Below are 6,004 nucleotides of genomic sequence, written 5' to 3' on the forward strand. Positions count from 1 at the left end.
TTATTGCCTCCCTGATATTCCTCTGATGTTTTTACCATTAATATGTTATGGATTTGTGTACTGAAGAGTGATAGCGGGATTGCTTCATTCAGGATAGCTAGAGAAGCCTTGAAGTCAACCTGCGTAAACCATTTCAATAGGTGATTGTGCGGGAACCTTTTGACCCTCCATTGTGTGTTGTTCAGTGGTAATTTGTAATGCATGAAGCAGCTTTCCCGAGAAAAGAAATGTTTGTAATAGAACTTCAAGAAAGTTTGGTGATAAAAATATGGCAGCATATCTATCATAATCTACATCAGCATTCCCCAACTTTTCTTTTTCAGTTGCACACCCTTTAAAAGTGTGCAAAATCTCAAGGCACCCTAGTCTACAAAACATCAATGTTACTTACCAATGGAAAACCTGAGCTTGGGACAAGGCAAACAACCACCTTGATGAAATCAACTTCATATCAGAAACCCCCACTGACAACAGAGGCCTCCCATCATATCACAGCCTCCATTTACATCAAAGTGCTGTGTTCACTTCAGAGGCCCCTATCATGTCAGCGCCCATCACCGCTTCATGTCAGAGTCCCCCAGTCACCGAGGCCATCAATCATAGTCCCCTCTTCACATCTGAGCTCTACCTTTTGGCTTCAGCAGTACTGCAGAGGTCAGGAGGTGGAGGAGGTCTGGAGGATTCAGATTTCCATCTACTCCTCAATGCTTGGGGCAGCCATGCATGTTGCCTGCCCTGGATCAGAGTCATGACTTGCTATACCAGCATCATCATAGCAACCCATGACACCTCGTATCCTGGCCCTAGAGAATCATTGGTTGTTATGGTGCTGGCAGCCAGTCTGCCTGCCCTCACCATGACAACTCATGATGCTGATCAAGGGCAAACTGGCCCTGAGCTCATGGCTCCTTGTGGGAACCTGAACAGCCCCCAGGGTGCCATAGGACCCTGCTTGAGAAAAACTGACCTACATGAGCACATGTACCCTACTACATCCATGAGTAGAGAAATTAGTCATTAACACCTTGGCACTGGGTTTGAATTTGAAACGCAAAATCATAAATTATAATATAATAATCATAAAAAATATTATAATAATAATAAATGTAATTCAATAATATAATCAAACCAAAAACACTGAAATTTGAAATATAGCGCCAAATTCGCACATCACTGAGCAAAGTCGCAGAATCGTTTTCAGTGTCTGATGACGAATTTCCCCCACGAATCATTATCACTCAATTCTGCAAGTGGTTCTGATTTACTATCACTGTTCACTAGCCGGTCTAAAACCGCTTTTGACCTAAAGGGACGCTTTTTGGACGCCATGGACGTTTTTCAGTTTCCAGGCAGAAAGAACAGTAAAAATGCAGGCAGGGCGCAGGACAAAGCACTCGGGACAAAATGTATGTGAAATGGTTTGATACAGGAATGGAATACTATCAGATTTTAGTGTATTGAGTGAATGTCACTTTTTTAAATTTTTTAATTTCCCGCCGGTTCCATCCCCCGTGCGTTCCATACGTCCCGACGCTCGCAGGGAACGGAACCCGGAAGACGGATGCCGGCATCGGCTGGAAGAGATGGCCGGGGATGCTACAGGGGGGACGTCGCGGGAGCGAAGGACAAGGTAAGTGCTGGAGGGATCCTGGAGCAACACTGCAGGGTAATCCCAAATGTAGCTCGGGGTTACCGCTTCTGGTACTGAAAGTTAACCCCGAGCTACACTCGGGAATACCGCCAGGGAGGTTATTGCATTGGGTTGGGTTGAGGTCCATTTTCTTAACACATTGCTTTCAACGTGCAGGGTTTCTTTGATTAACAGCAAGGGCAAAATTTCATGATTTTTCTTTCCTTAATGTGCACTACAGCATGTTCTGACAGTTTGTAACACATTGCAGCCCATTACACTTCATTAAAATGCAGCATGTCCCATTTTATTCAGCGCACACCAATGCAACATGTTGGTATTTACTAAGTCTATTGGAACAAAAGTGAATTTTGGCTTGTTATATCATTGGGCCTGTTGTGAGCATCACATTCTAACTAGTATGATGTGAATGGGCTCTTACATACACACTACAATGCCTATGTTACTCTATAGGGATGCAGCAACTGTACAAACACACAACTGTGTGATCCTAATTTGACAGGCATGTGGATGCAGTTGTATGGCCCCAAACACAGACACTGTGCATTCGGGGCCACTCACACCCACCTGCACACCTGTCAAATTAGGGTATGTGGCTGTGTTCATACAGCTGCTGCATCCCCAAAAAGTAACAGACAGCTCCAGCTGCACAAATTCCTTCCCTAAGTGTGTTTTTCTGAACATACATGTTTTTCATACACAAAAAGCATTACTCTAGATACCTGAATAGAAGGTAAAAGGTTTTTAGAATTCAGTGTAAATCAGCAAAAAATCAGCAAAAAATGCTTTGTGACTTTATTTCAGTGCCAGTGCAACAATAACAGCTTCCCTCCACTTACAATGTCCTTCCTATAACAAAATGCATTAGCAAAGCCTGGTCAGTGACGTCATCATGCCCGCCAGCTGGAGTGTGACGGAGAAACATGATTTGATCTCTCATATGCTTGTGAGTGTTACTGAATGTGGTTTGGCCTTGTGTTCTTTCCATGATGTTTGTTGTCTACCCTTGCTGACAGCGGATGATCTTTGCTGTTTGTGGCATGTGAAATCTATTGCCCTCTATGTGCTGCAAATCTCTTGTAAAAATTTTAGCTCTTATCCTTCCGGGAAGGAGCCCGGGCACATTGGTGGTTTGGCACACTGAAGATGGCATTTGTATGGTGGGAACTTTTGGCACATAATTTTAAAGATATCACACACACACACACACACACACTATAATGCCAAAAGTATTGGGCCAGCCCTCCAAATCATTGGATTCAGGTGTTCCAATCCCCTCCATGGCCACAGGTGTATACAATCAAGCCCCTAGCCATGCAGACTGCTTCTACAAACATTTGTGAAAGAATGGGTCGCTCTCAGGAGCTCAGTGACTCCAAGCGTGGTCCCGTGATAGGTGGTCATCTGTGCAATAAGTCCATCCGTGACATTTCCTGGCTACTAAATATTCCACGCTCAACTGTTAGTGGGATTATAACAAAGTGGAAGCAACTGGGAACAACAGCAACTCAGCCACGAAGTGGTAGGCCACGTAAACGGACAGAGCGGGGTCAGCACATGCTGATGGGCAAAGTGTGCAGAAGTCGCCAACTGTCTGCAGAGTCAATAGCTAAAGACCTCCAAACTTCATGTGGCCTTCAGATTAGCACAACAACATTGCATAGAGAGCTTCATGGAATGGGTTTCCATGGCCGAGCAGCTGCATCCAAGCCTTATATCACCAAGTACAATGCAAAGCATCGAATGCAGTGGTGTAAAGCAAGCCGCCACTGGACTCTAGAGCAGTGGAGACATGTTCTCTGTAGTGACCAGTTACGCTTTTCTGTCTGGCAATCCGATGGACATGTCTGGGTTGGGCGTTTGCCAGGAGAACGATACTTGCCTGACTGCATTGTGCCAAGTGTAAAGTTTGGTGGAGGGGGGATTATGGTGTGGGGTTGTTTTCAGGGGTTGGGCTTGGCCCCTTATTTCCAGCGAAGGGAACTCTTAAGGTGTCGGCATACCAAGACATTTTGGACAATTTCATGCTCCCAACTTTGTGGGAACAGTTTGGGGATGGCCCCTTCCTGTTCCAACATGATTCCACACCAGTGCACAAAGCAAGGTCCATAAAGACATGGATGACCATGTTTTGGGTGGAGACACGTGACTGGCCTGCACAGAGTCCTGTGATGTCCTGTTGCCGTGACAACTGCCCTGCTCAGCGGCGGATCTGTCATTGCAGGCTGGTGGTTCGGAAGGGAGCACTGCTGGGGCCGTTCTCAGACCGCGGTCCACCATTTAGTGACCACTGCCCTATATCAAGGTGTGCATAATTATTAGGCAGCTTCTTTTTCTAATTATTAGGCAGCTTCTTTTCCTCAGGCAAAATGGACCCAAAAGAGATTTAACTGACTCTGAAAAGTCAGAAATTGTAAAAAGTCTTTCAGAGGGACGCAGCACTCTTGAAATCGCTAATTGGGGCGTGATCACAGAACCATGAAATGTTTTGTTGCAAATAGGCAATATATAATACCTAAAACATGTGCGCATTTTAAAAAAAACACCATACATTCTATTTATGGACTCTTAAGAAGTCTGATTTCAATTATTAAGCATTGCCAGCCTCTAACACCACAGTTTGATCTTGTTTTTGACTACCTGTCATGGCTCTCCTACCATTCTGTTGCCTGAAATACCCCATTCCACTCTTGACAAGAGCTAGACAGTTGGGATTTATCCATTATCTGTCTATCTACATCTGCTGTATCGTAAAAAAGAAAAAATGTGTGTATATCATAGCCAGAAATATTGGCACCCCTGCATTTCTGTCAAATAATGCACCACTTCATCCAGAAAATTGTTGCAACAACAAAGGTTTATTCATTCTCATGTTTATTTCTTTTGTTTGTGTTGGTATGACACAAAAAAGTGAAGAAACAAAAAGCCAAATCTGACACATTCCACACAAAACCCACAAAATGAACTGGACAAAACCATTAGCACCCTCAATGTAATATTTGATAGCATGCCCCTTGGAAAAGAATAACTGAAATCAATGGCTTCCTGTAACCATCAATGAGTTTCTTCACCTCTCTACTGGAATTTTGGAGCGCTCTTCTTTCACCAACTGCTCCAGGAATCTCAGATTATTATTATTATTATACAGTATTTATAAAGCGCCAATAGTTCGCTCAGCGCTGTACATTACAAAGGGGGACAGAACATGTAACAGAACAATACCAATACAATGCAAAACATGAGGGGATCGAGGGCCCTGCTCTTTCGAGCTTGCAATCTAGGAGGGAGGGGATGGTGGCACAGGAGGAGATAGCTGTGGGGGATGGAGTGGTAGAAAGAGTGGAGGAGGTCGGCAAGCTAGCAGGGGGTGGGGTAGGCTTCCCTGAAGAGATGGGTTTCAGGGTGCGCCTAAAGGAGAGGAGAGTAGGTGATAATCTGATGGGTTGGGGCAGGGAGTTCCAGAGGATGGGTGACACCCTGGAGAAGTCCTGGAGGCGGGCATGGGAGGAGGAGACCAGGGAACTAGAGAGAAGGAGGTCTTGTGAGGAGTATGCGTTTTGGGTGGTACTTGGATATTAGGTCAGTGATGTAGTTCGGGCAGTATGGTGGACGGCTTTGTACGTCAGTGTTAGGATTTTGAATTTGATCCGTTGCACAATCGGAAGCCAGTGGAGGGATTGGCAGAGGGGGGTGGCGGATACGGAGCGGTTGGAAAGGTGAATGAGTCTGGCTGCCGTATTCAGGATCGACTGAAGCGGGGATAGCCTGTGGCGAGGCAGGCCAGTGAGGAGGGAGTTGCAGTTGCAGATTGGAAGGATTCCTTTTCCCAACTGCTGCTTTGAGACTGGACCTTACATTGCACCCTAAAATTCTTTGGTAGTCTTCAGATTTCATAATGCCATGCACATGATCAAGAAATCCAGTCCCTGAAGCAGCAAAGCAACCCCAAAATCAGTGAACCTCCACCATGTTTAACTATAGAGACTGTATTCTTTTCTTTAAATTATTTTCTTTATATATATATTTTTTTTAAACGGAGGTACCTTTTCTTAACATTCCTTCCATTATGTCTTGGGGTGACCTAGTTTAAGGATTTGTTACATCAGCCATCAAGCCAAATAAGCAATTCCATTAGAATTGTTAAAAGATACTTTTTTTCTTTGACTGGAGCTCCTCATAGATATCTGCTTTTATTTTATGTTATTCAGGCCGAGCCTCTTATTACTGAAGTGTGAATGCAATAGAAATTATTATACATGACAAAAGGCACTTGAAACTGTAAAGGTGCCTCCTGCGGTCTATGGCAACGCTAACAAAATAAGCCAGGAGACTCTCCGAGAAATTAATTTAGGC

Source organism: Staurois parvus, unplaced genomic scaffold, assembly GCF_062004578.1.
Source record: "Staurois parvus isolate SC_StPar_1 unplaced genomic scaffold, SC_StPar_1.0 ptg000272l, whole genome shotgun sequence".
NCBI classification, from domain to species: Eukaryota; Metazoa; Chordata; class Amphibia; order Anura; family Ranidae; genus Staurois; species Staurois parvus.